The sequence below is a fragment of the Dryobates pubescens genome, chromosome 35, assembly GCF_014839835.1.
Source record: "Dryobates pubescens isolate bDryPub1 chromosome 35, bDryPub1.pri, whole genome shotgun sequence".
Classification (NCBI taxonomy): domain Eukaryota; kingdom Metazoa; phylum Chordata; class Aves; order Piciformes; family Picidae; genus Dryobates; species Dryobates pubescens.
In genome coordinates this window covers 7,523,555-7,539,786 of record NC_071646.1, presented here as the reverse complement: position 1 = coordinate 7,539,786, position 16,232 = coordinate 7,523,555, and the positions used below count along the sequence as shown (strand labels likewise).

General features: G+C 62.5%; 1 protein-coding gene across 1 annotated transcript in view; it reads right to left on the bottom strand.

Annotated features, from left to right (window-relative positions):
• Positions 1 to 16,232, bottom strand: part of PPP1R12B (protein phosphatase 1 regulatory subunit 12B) — a 188,930-nt gene that overhangs the window by 48,408 nt on the left and 124,290 nt on the right. The gene's annotated exons all lie outside the window — the stretch shown is intronic.

Below are 16,232 nucleotides of genomic sequence, written 5' to 3'. Positions count from 1 at the left end.
AGAGGCTGAACTTAAAGAGAGTTTTGCACAAGAAGGAGAAACTGAATTCAAGAGGGACAGGGAACTGCTGGAGAGAGCCCAGGGGAGGCTGGGAAGCTGCTGAGGGGCCTGGAGCAGCTCTGGCAGGAGCTGAGAGCCCTGGGGCTGAGAGCCTGCAGCAGAGCAGCCCCAGAGGGCAGCTGAGCAATGCTCAGCAAGAGCTAAAGGAGCTGTGGGGGGCAAGAGGCTGGGGCCAGGCTCTGCTGAGTGGTGCCCAGGGCCAGGCCAAGGGGCAAGGGGTACAAAGTGGCAGCCAGGAGGTTCCATCTGACCAGGAGGAGAAAATTCCTTGGGTTGAGGCTGCTGGAGCCTGGAGCAGGCTGCCCAGAGAGGTTGTGGAGTCTCCTCCTCTGGAGAGCTTCCAACCCCCCCTGGGCACTGTGCCCCTGGGCAAGCTGCTGGGGGAGCCCTGCTGGGGCAGGGGGTGGACTGGGTGAGCTCCAGAGGTCCCTTCCAACCCAACCATGCTGGGATCTGGGATTCCTTTGCTGTGAGCTCATCTTCTCCAGAAGGGACAATGGTGAGAGGGAGCAGCAGCAATCAGAACACCAAAGGAGGGCTGCAGCAGAGGACACAGACAGGGCAGGCACTGCTCTGCCAACACCAAATGGCTGAGACCACAGACTGGATCCCACTCAGGGCTACAGCCCCTGGGGCAAGCCCAGCACTGAGCATTTCCATCCCTCACAACACTCACACCAGCAGCAGCTCCCATGGCTATGAGAACTTGCTTCATGCTCATGGAGAAGGACCTTGGAGTCCTGGTGGACAATAAGTTTCCCCCATGGGACAGCAATGTGCCCTGCTGGCCAAGAAGGCCAACAGCCTCCTGGGGTGCTTCAAGCAGGCCAAGGGAGGTTCCTCCTCCCCCTCTGCTCTGCCCTGGTGAGACCACAGCTGGAGCACTGGCTCCAGTTCTGGCTGCCCAGCTCCAGAGGGGCAGGGAGCTGCGGGAGAGGGCACAGCACAGGGGCCTGGGACATCTCTCCCATGAGGAAGGGCTGAGGGAGCTGAGGCTTTTTAGCCTGGAGAAGGGCAGCCTGAGGGGGAACTGCTCAATGCCTCAAGGGTGGGGTGAGGAGGATGGGGCCAGGCTGGGTTCAGTGGTGCCCAGGGACAGGACAAGAGCTAAGAGGCAGAAACCTGAACAGCAGAAGTTCCACTGAGCATGAAGAGGAACTTCTGTAACTGAGGGCTGCTGGAGGCCTGGAGCAGGCTGCCCAGAGAGGTTTGGAGTCTCCTCTGGAGACTTTCCAGCCCCCCCTGGATGTGTTCTGTGTGCCCTGCCCTGGCAGGGCCTTGGACTTCATCTCCAGAGGTCCCTTCCAACCTCTGCCATTCTGTGCTAGAGAATCAGAGAGTTGCTCAGGTTGGAACAGACCTTGAAGATCACTGAATGCAATCATTACCTAAGTGGCAGCTCTGCTGCTCAGCCAGGACCCTCAGCCCCCCACACCTGGCTCCTCTCACAGCCAGGACCCTCAGCCCCCCACACCTGGCTCTGCTCACAGCCAGGACCCTCAGCTCCCCACACCTGGCTCCTCTCACAGCCAGGACCCTCAGCCCCCCACACCTGGCTCCTCTCACAGCCAGGACCCTCAGCCCCCCACACCTGGCTCTGCTCACAGCCAGGACCCTCAGCCCCCCACACCTGGCTCCTCTCACAGCCAGGACCCTCAGCCCCCCACACCTGGCTCCTCTCACAGCCAGGACCCTCAGCCCCCCACACCTGGCTCTGCTCACAGCCAGGACCCTCAGCCCCCCACACCTGGCTCCTCTCACAGCCAGGACCCTCAGCTCCCCACACCTGGCTCCTCTCACAGCCAGGACCCTCAGCCCCCCACACCTGGCTCCTCTCACAGCCAGGACCCTCAGCTCCCCACACCTGGCTCTGCTCACAGCCAGGTTTCTGTCCCCAGCTCAAGACCATCACAGAACCATTGTGGTTGAAGCAGGATGAAATGCAGAGAGAGAAGCTTCCCACTGCCCCCTCAGAACATCAGCCACACCTCAGACCAGGGGGCTTCATCCACCCTTGAGCACAAAGACCTCTTCCAGCAGTTGCACTCAGCCAAGTGCTCACTGCCAGGTTCCCTCCTCCCCATCCAGCTGTCTGCAGGGGCTGGAGCAGCTCAACCATGCTGAGATAAAGAGGGAATGTGGTGGAATTGGCAAGGTATTAACAGACCATGGCAGGGACCCTGAGACAGCAAACCCTGCAGGAGGGCCAGAGGGGAGCAGGGTGAGTGCAGGCCAAGGACCTGCCACAATGTTCAGAGACACAAAACAGTTTGGGTTGGAAGAGACCTTCCAGAGCATCCAGCTCCAGCCCCTGCCATGGGCAGGGACACCTCCCACCAGCACAGCTTGCTCAGGGCCTCATCCAGCCTGGTCCTGAGCACCTCCAGGCAGGAGGCAGCCACAGCCTCCCTGGGCAGCCTGTGCCAGAGTCTCCCCAGCCTCACTCTCCACAATCTCTTCCTCCTCTCCACTCTCAGTCTCCCCTCTCCCAGCTCAAAGCCATTGTTCCTCCTCCTGTCCCTCCCAGCCCTTGGTCCAGGTCCCTCCCCAGCTCTCCTGGAGCCCTTCAGCTCCTGCAAGGCTGCTCTGAGCTCTCCCTGGAGCCTTCTCTTTCTTCTGCAGGCTGCACAGCCCCAGCTCTCCCAGCCTGGCCCCACAGGGGAGGTTCTGCAGCCTCTGCTCATCTCTGTGGCCTCCTCTGGAGCCTCTCCAGCAGCTCCAGGTCCTCCTTGTGCTGGGCCCCCCAGAGCTGGAGGCAGTGCTGCAGGTGGGGGCTGAGCAGAGCAGAGCAGAGGGGCAGAATCCCCTCCCTGTGCTGCTCTCTCCCTGCCCTGCCTGCAGCTCAGCTCTCAGCTGGCTCTGGGCTGCCAGGGACCACTGCTGGCCCCTGGGGAGTCTGTCACCCCCAAGGCCTTCTCCTCAACAGCCACTCCTCACCCAGCCTGGATGTGGTCTGGGATGGGACAGGAGCTCTGTGTGGGCAGGATCTGACCACCTGCTGCAGGGGAAATTCTTTCTTTCCTAGTTGTTGGAATGCCCAAAGCAATGCCCAGGTCAGCACAGCCCCTGGGGGGCAGCTGGACAGCAGACCCCATTTCAGCAGCAGCACCAAGTGCTCATGGCAGGAGTGCAGCTGCACAAGCTGCTCAGGTTTTGTCTCCTTTTCAGCAGTGAGGTTTTAGTCCAGCAGGAACCTGCCAGGGCAGTGGAGCTCCTGGGGCAAGCAGGTGAGCAACACAGAAAGGGTTGGGTGGGAAGGGAGCTCAGAGATCACCGAGTCCCAACCCCCCTGCCAAGGGCAGGGACACCTCCCACTGGCCCAGGTTGCTCAACCAGAGAATCAGCCAGCTTGGAAAAGACCTCAGAGATCAGCAAGTCCAAGCTGCCCTCTCCAGGTCCCATGACACAGAGAGACAGAAATCCTGGGGCACTCAACAGAGCCTTGATCTGCTCAGCTCCATGGGGCTCTGTTCACTTCCCCCAGTCTCAGCCACTCCAGCAGGGCAAAACCTTCCAGAGAGCTGCTCAGGGGCAGCCCCCAGCTGACAGAAACAAAGCTGCAGTGCTGCTGGCCACAGCTGGAGGCCTTCAACACACTGCTGCCCAGCTGTGCCCCTGGCCTGCCTTCAGCTGCAGCAGGTGAGGGTGCAGAAGGTGATGCTCACCCCCAAGAATGAACTCCAGGAGCAATGAAAAAGGCACAGATCTGTAAACACAGCAATGCAGAGAGAGCCAAGGCAGAGCTGAGCCCAGCAGGAGCTGCTTGCCAAGCACCTACTACAGTGAGTAATGAGCATGAGCTGAGGTGAGGCTGAGCAAAGGGCTACAGAGCTGCTGAGGGGACTGCAACAGCTCTGAGGGGAGAGGCTGAGCTGGGGCTGCTCAGTCTGGGGAAGAGCAGCCTGAAGGGGAAGTGATCAGTGCTGATCAATACTGCAAGGGTGGGGGTCAGGAGGATGGGGCCAGGCTTGCTCCAGGGGTGCCCAGGGACAGGACAAGAGGCAAAGGGCACAAAAGGAACATCAGAAGCTCCTGTGAGCATGAGGAGGAACTTCTGCAACTGAAGGCTGCTGGAGCCCTGGGGCAGGGGGTGGTGGAGTCTCCATCTCTGGAGACACTGCAGCCCCCCCTGGATGTGCTCCTGTGTCACCTTCTCCTGCTGACCCTGCCCTGCCAGGGGGTTGGACTGAGTGAGCTCCAGAGGTCCCTTCCAGCCCCTACCACCCTCTGGTTCTGTGGAAGCAAAGCTGCTGGGAGCCTCCTCCCAGGAAGGACTTTCGCAGCTCAAGGCTTCTCCATCTTGACCTCCTGCCCAGGGAAGTTCTCTCCAGCAGGGAATTTCCATGGCCAGGAGCAAAACCCTAGCAGTCAGTTGCCTTATATGAGGCTTTTAGTGAGGAGAAGCATGTGGGTGGGTACCAAGCCAGAACAAAAAGTGACCTTTTAAAGCCAAGGGGGAGCAGCAGCAGCCCCAGCCTGGGCTCCCTGCAGCACAGCACCCTGCCTGCAGTGCTGCTTGCCAGAGGCTCTCTCACTGCCAGGGAATCTGAGTGCAGTTTTCCACATAAATTTAGCTCACTCTTCAGCTCCTCCTTGGCCATCTGGCAAATCAGCTTCTGCTTTTGGTGCTCCTTCTGGACCCAGCTGGGAGAGAAACCATTTACTACCTGGGCCTGGGGCTGCCCCACGCTGCAGGGGCTGCCCAGGAGCCAGCAGCCTCACAGAGACCCTGCCACAAAGCAGCACAGATGGGAGAGAAGGGCCAGCAGCAAGCACCCAGCAGATACAGTCATGAATCATGGAATGGTTTGGCTGGGAAGGGACCTCCAAAGCTCAGCTCAACCCCCTGCAGCCCCCAGGGACAGCCCCAACCCCAGCAGGCTGCTCCCAGCCCCACACAACCTGCCCTGCCCTGGTGCCAGGCATGGGGCAGCTCCCAGCTCTCTGGGCAGCCTGGCACAGGCTCTCCCCAGCCTCAGCACCAAACATTTCTCCTTCTCTCCACTCTCAGTCTGCCTCTTTTACTTCAAACCATCTCCCCTTGTCCTGGCACAACAGGCCCTGCTCAAATCTCTGTCCCCAGCTTTCTTCCAGGCCACCAGGAGGTCTCCCTGGAGCCTCCTCCAGGCTGCACAGCCCCAACTCTCTCAGCCTGGGCTCCCAGCAGAGGGCTTGCAGCCAAGGCCACCTCCTGCTGCCTGTGCAGCAGGCAGCAGACAGCTCTGTCAGCAGGGCAGGGCCACCAAGGGCTGCCCAGACACCGCCTGCTGCCTGCAGGAATTCCAGAGCAGCAGGTCAGAGGTTTTGGAGGATGACTTCAGGCACACCAGAGGAGGCTCCCTCCCTGCAGCCTGCTGGATGAGTGACAACCAAGTACAATCAGCAGCTCCCAGAGGGGCACAGACCCTGCTGTGAGGAGCACACAGGAGCACACAGCTGAGAGCATGCCCTGGAGAGAGGGAACCTGACAGCCCCAAAGCAGCACTGCCAGGAGAGCACCAAGCAGAGACAGAGCCCTCAGCCCCCTCAGGCCACAGCTGGAACACTGCCTTCAGTGTGGCCCCCCCTGGACACAACAGATGTGGACAGGCTGGAGGGGGCCCAGAGAAGGGCCACAAAGGTGATCCAAGGAGGAGGCTGCCAGAGGAGGGAAGGCTGAGGGAAAAGGGCTTGCTCAGCCTGGAGAGAAGGCTCAGGGGAGACCTCTCCAGGTTCCAGTAGCTGAAGGGTGGCTACAGAGAAGCTGAGAGTCCTTTTTTAGGAGCAGAGGAGGGAAGATGGGGACAGGCTCCTGCTGGGGACATTCCTGTGGGACACAAGAGGAAAATGCAGCCCAAGAAGGACAATCAGCCCAGCAGTGACCTCCCCAGGGAGGTGGTGGGGTCCCCACACTGCCACAGCCAAGGCTGGGCTGGGGAGGGCCTGGGCCAGGCCAGGCTGTGCCAGGAAAAGCTGCAGCAGCTGATCCCTGGGGGCCCTCCCAGCCTGGCATTCCAGCCCCAGGGATGAGCTCAGACTCATGCTGCTGGCCCTCACAAGGTGAAAGATGAGAAACAGAGTGGGACACAAAGCAAGAGCTGGGAGCATGTGTGGGGTAAGGCCCAGGGAACAACTTCACAGCTTCACAGAGACCTTCAGGAGCATCCAGCTCCAGCCCCTGCCCTGGGCAGGGACAGCTCCCCCCCAGCACAGGCTGCTCAGGGCCTCATCCAGCCTGGTCCTGAGCACCTCCAGGGAGGGCACAGCCACAGCCTCTCTGGGCAGCCTGTGCCAGGCTCTCCCCAGCCTCACACTGAAGAGCTTCTTCCTCAGCTCCACTCTAACTGGGAAGAAGGCAGAAGGTCCTGGGCTGCCATGCAGGAGAAGGGGCAGGAGCCCAGGCTGACACAGGATAATCTGAAGTCACTGCAGAGGCTTCCCAGCAATGCCAGGGACAGCCAAGGCATCTGGTGGGTGTCTGAGGCACTGCCAAGCTCAGCCCCATTGCTCCAGGAGCAATGACCTGCTGACAACTGTGAAGGATCAGGCTCCAGGGGCTGTGCAGGGCCTCCAGCAGCCATCTACTGAGCAAGAAGTTACAGCACAAAGCTCCCTTAAATAGCAACCAGTCTGTGACCTTCTACATCATTCCTGGAGGACCTGCTGCTTTGCTTCATCTGCCTGGGACTGGCAGATCAGATCTGAGCTGGTTTTGTGTTACTGGGCTCCATCTGCAGCAGGAGCAGCTCCCCAGGAGCCAGCAGAGCCTCCTGCAGCCCTCAGGCAGCAGAGCAGGGTGGGCAGAGGGCAGCAGAGGGGATCCTGCCCCTGGGCTCTGCCCTGCTCACCTCCAATCCTGCCTCCAGCTCTGCTGTCCCCAGCAGCAGAAGGACACAGAGCTGCTGGAGAGAGCCCAGAGGAGGCCACAGAGATGCTGCCAGGGCTGCAGCAGCTCTGCTGGGAGCACAGGCTGAGGGAGCTGGGGCTGTGCAGCCTGCAGAGGAGAAGGCTCCAGGGGGACCTCAGAGCTGCTGCCAGGACCTGAAGGGATCCTGCAGGAAGGCTGCAGAGAGACTTTGGCTGAGGGGGTCTGAGCCAGGCCCAGGGGGAAGGGTTTGGAGCTGAGGCAGAGCAGGGTTAGAGTGGAGCTGAGGAAGAAGTTCTGCAGTGTGAGGCTGGGGAGAGCCTGGCACAGGCTGCCCAGGGAGGCTGTGGCTGCCTCCTGCCTGGGGGTGTTCAGGACCAGGCTGAATGAGGCCTTGAGCAGCCTGGGCTGGGGGGAGGTGTCCCTGCCCATGGCAGGGGCTTGGATAGATGATGTCTAAGGTCCCTTCCAACCTGATCCATTCTAAGAGTCTCTGGCACTGCTTCAGCTCCACCTCCCAGCTCAGAGCTGTGCCCTGCAGCCCCTGGCAGGCTCTCAGGAAGTTTGCCCTGGGCTGCAAGCAGGAGCCCAGCAGCCAGGCTGGTGACTGCACTGCTGCATCACAGGGAGAGCAGCCAGCAAGGCTGCTGCCCCTGCCAGCACCCAGGGTCAGCCCCTGAGGCTGGGGAGCTCAGGAGGCAAAGCAGCAGAGCAGATCTGAGCACTCTGGCTGGAGACAGCTGAGGAGGAGTTAAATGTCTGTAGGGACCTCCTCAGCTGGGAGGAGGCTGAGGGGGATCTGCTCAGTGCCCTGGCAGGGGGCTGGACTGGATGATGCCTGGGGGTCCCTTCTAACCCCTACCATCCTGTGATGCTGCCTGATTCCCCCCAGCTCCCCAGGACCCCAGGGCACTGGAAGCACAGCAGAGCACAGCCTGGGCAGAGCCCCCTGCTCACAGCCTGCCCAGGGCTGCTGCCCCCCAGCCTGCCCAGGGCTGCTGCCCCCCAGCCTGCCCAGGGCTGCTGCCCCCCAGCCTGCCCAGGGCTGCTGCCCCCCAGCCTGCCCAGAGCTGCTGCCCCTCAGCCTGCCCAGGGCTGCTGCCCCCCAGCCTGCCCAGGGCTGCTGCCCCCCAGCCTGCCCAGGGCTGCTGCCCCCCAGCCTGCCCAGAGCTGCTGCCCCTCAGCCTGCCCAGGGCTGGTCTCTCTCAGCCTGCCCAGGGCTGCTGCCCCCCTGCCTGCCCAGGGCTGCTGCCCCCCTGCCTGCCCAGAGCTGCTGCCCCCCTGCCTGCCCAGGGCTGCCGCCCCCCAGCCTGCCCAGGGCTGCTGCCCCCCAGCCTGCCCAGGGCTGCTGCCCCCCAGCCTGCCCAGGGCTGCTGCCCCCCAGCCTGCCCAGGGCTGCTGCCCCCCAGCCTGCCCAGGGCTGCTGCCCCTCAGCCTGCCCAGGGCTGCTGCCCCCCAGCCTGCCCAGAGCTGGTCTCTCTCAGCCTGCCCAGGGCTGCTGCCCCCCAGCCTGCCCAGAGCTGCTGCCCCTCAGCCTGCCCAGGGCTGCTGCCCCTCAGCCTGCCCAGGGCTGGTCTCTCTCAGCCTGCCCAGGGCTGCTGCCCCCCTGCCTGCCCAGGGCTGCTGCCCCCCTGCCTGCCCAGGGCTGCTGCCCCTCAGCCTGCCCAGGGCTGCTGCCCCCCAGCCTGCCCAGGGCTGCTGCCCCTCAGCCTGCCCAGGGCTGCTGCCCCTCAGCCTGCCCAGGGCTGCTGCCCCCCAGCCTGCCCAGGGCTGCTGCCCCCCTGCCTGCCCAGGGCTGCTGCCCCTCAGCCTGCCCAGGGCTGCTGCCCCCCAGCCTGCCCAGGGCTGCTGCCCCTCAGCCTGCCCAGGGCTGCTGCCCCCCAGCCTGCCCAGGGCTGCTGCCCCTCAGCCTGCCCAGGGCTGCTGCCCCTCAGCCTGCCCAGGGCTGCTGCCCCCCTGCCTGCCCAGGGCTGCTGCCCCCCAGCCTGCCCAGGGCTGCTGCCCCCCTGCCTGCCCAGGGCTGCTGCCCCTCAGCCTGCCCAGGGCTGCTGCCCCCCTGCCTGCCCAGGGCTGCTGCCCCCCTGCCTGCCCAGAGATGCTGCCCCCCAGCCTGCCCAGGGCTGCTGCCCCCCAGCCTGCCCAGGGCTGCTGCCCCTCTGCCTCCCCTCACAGCCCCCCTGCTGCTCTCTGCTTCAAGGATGGCCATGCAGTGACTCCTGGCACCATCAGCCTTGCCTGGGCCCTGGCCCAGCTGGCTCCTTCCCACAGCTCACTGTGCCCCTGCTGGGAGCCAGGGGAGGACCAGGGCCAGCCCCTGGTGTCCTCAGTGCCCCACAGAGCCCCCCAGCCTGCAGCAGGAGGGGCTGGGATGAGCAGGAGCACACAGTGGTCCCCAGACCTGACCTCCTCAGCAGCCAGCAGCAGCTGCCCCTGCTCTGGAGCCTTCTGGCAGTGCAGCTTTGCCCTGCAGACAGCAGAGCCCATGGGACATTCCTGACCATATTAGGCAATCTGAGCCCAGGAAGTGGAGGACTCAGAGCCCTCCTCAGCTTGATCAGAGCCACAGCACTGCCCCAGCCCCTGTGCCAGCAGCACTCTGCCCCCCTGCATGGGGCAGCAGGGCCAGGACACAGAGGGGCCCAGGGCAGCTGCTGGGCCCTGAGTGCTGTGTCCAGTTTTGGCTCCTCACCCCAAGAATAGAGTAGAGTAGACTAGAATAGAATAGACCAAACCAGGTTGGAAGAGACCTTCAAGATCACCAAGTCCAACCTATCATCCAACACCACCTAAACAACTAACCCATGGCACCCAGCACCCCAGCAAGTCTCCTCCTGAACACCTCCAGGGATGGGGACTCCACCACCTCCCTGGGCAGCACATCCCCAGGGCCAATCTTTCTGGCTGGGAAGAACTTCTGCCTTACCTCCAGTCTAAACCTCCCCTGGCACAGCTTGAGACTGTGTCCTCTTGTTCTGGTGCTGGGGGCCTGGGAGAAGAGCCCAACCCCCAGCTGGCTCCAACCCCCCTGCAGGGAGTTGCAGAGGGCAATGAGGTCTCCCCTGAGCCTCCTCTCCTGCAGGCTAAGCAACCCCAGCTCCCTCAGCCTCTCCTCCCAGGGCTGTGCCCCAGACCCCTCCCCAGCTTTGTTGCCCTTCTCTGGACACCTTCCAGCAGCTCAACCTCTTTCCTGACCTGAGGAGCCCAGAGCTGGCCACAGGACTCCAGGTGTGGCCTCAGCAGTGCAGTGTCCAGGGGCACAATGAGCTCCCTGCTCCTGCTGGCCACACTGTGCCTGCTGCAGGCCAGGCTGCCCTTGGCCTTCTTGGCCCCCTGGGCACACAGAAGGACTCTGAGGAGCTGCAGTGTGGCCAGAGAAGGGCAACAGAGCTGGGGAAGGGTCTGGAGAAGAGGGCTGGGGAGAGGCAGCTGAGGGAGCTGGGGGGGTTGAGCCTGGAGCAGAGGAGGCTGAGGGAGACCTCATTGCTCTCTGCAGCTCCCTGAGAGGAGGCTGCAGCCAGGGGGGGTTGGGCTCTGCTCCCCAGGCTCAGGGGACAGAAGGAGAGGAACTGGCCTGGAATTGTGGCAGGGGAGGCTGAGGTTGGAGAGGAGGCAAAATGTCTTTGCTGGAGGAGTGGTCAGGGCCTGGCAGAGGCTGCCCAGGGAGGTGGTGGAGTCCCCATGGCTGGAGGGGTTGCAGCAAGCTGTGGCCATGGCACTGGGGCCAGGGTTTGGTGGCCATGGGGGGGTTGGGGTTGGCCTGGGGGAGCTCAGAGGCCTTTGCCAACCCAACCAACTCTGTGATTCTATCAAGTCTTCCCCAACACAAACTCTCCAGAAGCTTCCCCAGAGGCTTCTCCCACCTGAGGTCTTTGTAGCCTTCAACATTTCCTCTTTGCTCTTCCAGCTCTCCAAAGGCATCCAGCAGCCCTCAGCTCGTGGAGGGAGGCTGGTTGGTGGCACACAGATGGAGCCTGCCTGGCACATCCTCCCATGGGCTGCTTGGGGTAGCCTGAACCTCAGGCAGAGCTCTCCACACTGCTGCTCCTCAGTCCCAGGCTCTGCCTGCTCCCCCTGCAGCCTCCAGCCCCACTGAGCTCCAGTGCTGTGCCTGGGAGGAGGGACCTGGAGCAGGGACTTCTGTGCCTCAATCCTAGAATTGTCCTGGTTGGAAAAGCTCCTCCAGCCCAACCCTGCTCCAGCTCTGCCCAGGCTGGGGCTAAGCCATGGCCCTCAGCACCACAGCTCTGCCTCTTGCAGCCACCTGCAGGGATGGGGACTGAGCTGCCCCCTGGGCAGCCTGGGCCAGGCTCTGAGAACCCTTCCAGTGAAGAAGTTTCCTCTGATGTCCAACATAAACCTCCCCTGGGGCAACCTGAGGCCATTTCTTCTCATCCTACCACTTGTTCCTTGGGAGCAGAGCCCAACCCCCCCCTGGCTGCAGCCTCCTCTCAGGGAGCTGCAGAGAGCAATGAGGTCTCCCTCAGCCTCCTCTGCTCCAGGCTCAACCCCCCAGCTCCCTCAGCTGCCTCTCCCCAGCCCTCTTCTCCAGACCCTTCCCCAGCTCTGTTGCCCTTCCCTGGCCCTGCTCCAGCCCTCAGTGTCCTTGTTGGAGTGAGGGGCCCAGAGCTGAACCCAGCACTCAAGGAGCAGCCTCAGCAGTGCCCTGTCCAGGAGCACCATCCCTGCCCTGCTCCTGTCACCCCACTGCTGCTCCAGGCCAGGCTGCTGCTGCCCTTCCTGCCCCCCTGGGCACCCCCTGGCTGCTCTCCAGCTGCTGGCACCCAGCACCCCCAGCTGCTTTTCCAGGCCTGCAGCCTTCCTGAGGTGGCTGTGGCCCAAGAGCAGCACCCAGCCCTTGGCTCTGTTGAGCTCCATACAACTGATCCCTGCCTATGGATCCAGCCTGGCCAGGTCCTCCTGCTCCCCAGCTTGGTGCCATCTGCAACCCTGACCTCCTGGCAAAGCAAACACCATGCTGGGGGCTTGTGCCAGGGGGAGGGAAGTGGAACCTGGGGGAGAACAAGGAGTGGGAGAATGGGAAAGGCAGCAGGGGCTGAGCTGTGTGAGGCAGGGAAGCAGAGCACTGTGGCCACAAAGCACATGGGCAAAGGGGTCCCCAAGAGCACCCTGGGAGGTACAAGGCAGAGGGCTCCTAGGAATGAATGTGGGGAAAACAGCAGCATGGATTGCAAGAGACCCTGAGCCTCTGGGCAGGGGCAGGTGGAGGGTGCCCAGGAGGAGCTCATCCCTGCAGCAGGGCACTGTGCTCACAGCAGCCTGCAGCACTTCAGGCTTGCAGGAAGCCTCCAAAGCTGCAGCCTCAGATAAGCTTTTGTCTTAATTTAGCCAATCTGGGACAAGCTCCCAGGGGAACAAAACCTTCCCAGCAAGTGCCAGGCAGTGCTGCTGGAACCCAGGAGTGCCTCTGCTGAGCAGGGCTCTCAGCACATCCCCAAGCACCCTCCCTGCAGGCTGGCAGCGAGGCAGCAGAGGTGGCAGAGCAGCCTTAGGGACACCCAAGGGCTGAATCCTTGCTGCAGGCTGAGCTGGAAGGCTGCAGGATGCTGCTCCAAACAGCAGCACCCCCTGCACCAGAAGGGTCAGATGGAGGAACCTGGAAGCTCCAGGCCTGGCAGCCTGAGCTCAGTGCCAGGGAAAGGGATGGAGCAGAGCATCCTGGGGGCAATGACTGCACCTGAAGGATGGCCAAGGGCTCAGGCCCAGCCAGCAGGGATTCAGGCAGGGCAGGTCCTGCCTCTGCAACCTGAGCTCCTTCCATGCCCAGGGGGCTGCCTGGTGGCTGTGGGGCAGGCTGTGGATGTGGTCTGCCTGGACTGCAGCAAGGCCTTGGCCACCATCCCCCACAGCCAACCCCTGGCCAAGCTGTCAGCCCCTGGCTGGGGCAGCAGCTCTCTGAGCTGGGTCAGGAACTGGCTGGAGGCTGAGCCCAGAGAGTGGTGGTGAATGGTGCCACAGCCAGCTGGCAGCCAGGCACCAGTGGGGTGCCCCAGGGAGCAGTGCTGGGCCCCAGCCTCTTGAACATCTTCATTGATGATCTGCAGGAGGGGATGGAGTCAGCCAGCAGCCAATGTGCAGATGACAGCAAGCTGGGGGCAGAGGTTGGTCAGGCAGAGGGCAGAAGGGCTCTGCAGAGGGACCTTGCCAGGCTGCACAGATGGGCAGAGGCCAACAGGATGGCATTCAACAAGGCCAAGTGCCAGGGGCTGCACTTTGGCCACAGCAACCCCAGGCAGAGCTACAGGCTGGGGGCAGAGTGGCTGAGAGCTGCCAAACAGAGAGGGACCTGGGGGTGCTGATTGACAGCTGCCTGAACAGGAGCCAGCAGTGTGCCCAGGGGGCCAAGAAGGCCAAGGGCAGCCTGGCCTGCAGCAGGAAGAGTGTGGCCAGCAGCAGCAGGGAGGTCATTGTGCCCCTGGACTCTGCAGTGGTTAGGCCACACCTGGAGTCCTGTGTCCAGTTCTGGGCCCCTGAGGTCAGGAAGGACATTGAGAGACTTGAAGGTGTCCAGAGAAGGGCAACAAGGCTGGGGAGAGGCCTTGAGCACAGCCCTGGGAGGAGAGGCTGAGGGAGCTGGGGTTGCTTAGCCTGCAGCAGAGGAGGCTCAGGGGAGACCTCATTGCCCTCTGCAACTCCCTGCAGGGAGGTTGGAGCCAGGTGGGGGTTGGGCTCTTCTCCCAGGCAGCCAGCACCAGAACAAGAGGACACAGTCTCAAGCTGTGCCAGGGGAGGTTCAGGCTGGAGGTGAGGAGAAAGTTCTTCCCATAGAGAGTTGTTGGCTCTGGGGATGTGCTGCCCAGGGAGGTGGTGGAGTCCCCATCCCTGGAGGTGTTGCAGAGGGGATTGGATGTGGCCCTTGGAGCCATGGCCTGGTCATGAGCTCTGTGCTGACAGCTTGGACTGGATGATCCTTGGGGTCTCTTCCAGCCTTGGTGATTCTGTGACACTGTGAACAATCCATGCTCCAGAGAGCAAGGGGACAGCAAAGGCTTGCACTGGGAGGTCACCCAGCACCACCTGAGCCCCTGGACCCCACAGGGCTCACCAGAACTTTGCTCCTTTTGACTGAATGTTGCAGAAACAACAAAGGAAATATCCTGGGAGAGCTCTGCTGAGAATCCCAACCAAGCAGCAGCTGAGTGCAAGGGAAAGTGCTTCACCCCCCTGCTGAGGACACAGAGGCACAGAAAGCTTTGGGTTGGAAGGGACCTTCCAGAGCACCCAGCTCCAGCCCCCTGCCATGGGCAGGGACACCTCCCACCAGCACAGCTTGCTCCAGGCCTCATCCAGCCTGGTCCTGAGCACCTGCAGGCAGGGCACAGCCACAGCCTCCCTGACCCTGTGCCAGAGTCAGCCTCACTCTCCACAATTTCTTCCTCCTCTCCACTCTCAGTCTCTCCTCTCCCAGCTCAAAGCCATTGTTCCTCCTCCTGTCCCTCCCAGCCCTTGGCCCAAGTCCCTCCCCAGCTCTCCTGGAGCCCTTCAGCTCCTGCAAGGCTGCTCTGAGCTCTCCCTGGAGCCTTCTCCTCTCCAGACTGCACAGCCCCAGCTCTCCCAGCCTGGCCCCACAGGGGAGGTTCTGCAGCCTCTGCTCATCTCTGTGGCCTCCTCTGGAGCCTCTCCAGCAGCTCCAGGTCCTTCTTGTGCTGGGGGCACAGCAGAGGCCAAGGCTGTGCCACCAGCCCAACATTTGCTGGCAGACCACTGCCCCACTGCCACCTCCTGCCTGCTGCCTTCCCCAGCCCTTGCCAATCACCCTGGAAATGCTTCCAGCTGGAACACTGCCTGTGTCTGTGCCAGGGGCTCAGATGTGTTTCAGATGAGGACAGGCAGACCCCAAAGCCACCAAGGCAATTTGGATGACCTCAGTAACTACTCTGAAAGGAAAGGAAGGGCCTCAAAGGGCATCAAGACTCTGGCAGGAGGAGGGGAATGGAGAACCACCTCTGATGTGCTGCCTGCCAAACCAGCTTCCTGCAAGGAAACAAAGCCAGGAGGAGCTCAGGGCAGAGGCTTCAGAAGCCCAAAGCAGTGTCCAAGAGAGCAGTGTCAGGGGGAGTCTGAGACACAAGGCCAGGTGCCCTCCTGGCAGCCCAGCTCTGTGCCCAGCCCAGCTCTGTGCCCAGCCCAGCTCTGCCAGCTCTGCTGGGCACTTGTCCTGCTCCTGCTGCAGCCCCTCCAGGCCTGAGAGCTGCCCATGCAGCTCACCCAGAGCCAGCTCCTGCACCCAGGCCACCCTGAAGATGTTCTTCATCTTTCCCACAAGACACCCCTGGAAGCTGTGCTGCCACAGAGGCTTGTGCCAACCAACCTGCTTCTGTGGTCCCAGCACCTGGAAAGGGCCTCTGAGGAAGCTGGGGAGGGACTTGGGCCAAGGGCTGGGAGTGCAGGGTGAGGAACAATGGCTTTGAGCTGGGAGAGGGGAGACTGAGAGTGGAGAGGAGGAAGAGATTGTGGAGAGTGAGGCTGGGGAGACTCTGGCACAGGCTGCCCAGGGAGGCTGTGGCTGTGCCCTGCCTGGAGGTGTTCAGGACCAGGCTGGATGAGGCCTGGAGCAGCCTGGGCTGGTGGGAGGTGTCCCTGCCCCTGGCAGGGGCTTGGAGCTGGGTGATGTTTAAGGTCCCTTCCAGCCCAACCCATTCCATGCACCTGCAGCTTGCCTGAGGCAGATGCCTGCTCCCCTGCCTCTGTGCCCAGGCAGCCAGGACAGCTGCTCCTGGGACAGCACTCTGCACTCCAGGTCCTGCCTGCAATTCTCCTGTGCCCACTCAAGGCTCCTGCTCCACTCCTGAGCCTGCACCCCCAGAGGTGCAGCAGCAGCCCCCTGGAGCACTGGGGGTGCTGCCCACTCTGTGACCACCACCATGCCACAGCCCCAGGAAGGCCCAGCTCAGCTGGGTGCCAGGCTGCCTGCACCACCACAGCAGCTTTGGGAACACCTCTGCCAAGCAGCCCTGGGCAGGGGATGAGGAGGAATTCAGGAATCAAAGGCAGCACCACCAAGAGGACCTTGAGGCCAGAGGGTGCCACTGGGACTGAGTGGTGACACTTCCAGCTCTGATCCTGCCTCAGCCTCCTCTCCTCTCCCCTCTCTCACTCACTCTGCCTGCCTCAAGAACCACTCTGTGAGCAAACTGATTGCACTGCCTTGTAATCAATAAATTGCCAATCATTTCTAGCCAGCTGGGTGCCAGTCTGCCTCACCCACTCCTTAGGTCTCACTGAAGAGCCTCCTCCAAACCCTTCCTCTGAGGTCAGGGCACAACACCAGCAAGCAATCCATCAGTGACCAGCAAGCAATCAATGACCT